This window comes from Penaeus monodon, chromosome 23, assembly GCF_015228065.2.
Source record: "Penaeus monodon isolate SGIC_2016 chromosome 23, NSTDA_Pmon_1, whole genome shotgun sequence".
Taxonomy (NCBI): Eukaryota; Metazoa; Arthropoda; class Malacostraca; order Decapoda; family Penaeidae; genus Penaeus; species Penaeus monodon.
Genome location: NC_051408.1, coordinates 18,694,017 through 18,694,307, shown reverse-complemented (window position 1 = coordinate 18,694,307; position 291 = coordinate 18,694,017). Strand labels below are relative to the sequence as shown.

At 47.1% G+C, this 291-nt stretch overlaps 1 protein-coding gene across 1 annotated transcript in view; it reads left to right on the top strand.

The window, feature by feature from the left end:
• LOC119587863 (cGMP-dependent 3',5'-cyclic phosphodiesterase-like) overlaps positions 1 to 291 on the top strand; it is an 88,205-nt gene that overhangs the window by 14,756 nt on the left and 73,158 nt on the right. The window lies entirely within an intron of this gene.

The following is a 291-nucleotide window of genomic DNA, read 5'->3' as shown; positions in this document are numbered from 1 at the left end:
GCTCACCTCTGGCATATTGGCTCCAGCCGCCTCTGCATCGAATAGTGTGTACGTGGGAGGGGATTCCAGGTAATTAAGCCTTCTTGGAATGGAAAGGATTTGAGGGAAGGGCCGAAGAAGCAACGAATATTGGAGAACGAACCCACACACAGGCCTTGGTATGCTCTGAAAACATGCACACGAGGAAACATTCCTACGAGTACAGGCACACGCGAAAATTCGTATTGACGGAGATGTATATGTGCTTATGGAAATGGACGTTTATGCGAATGAATATCCAAGACAAGTTTG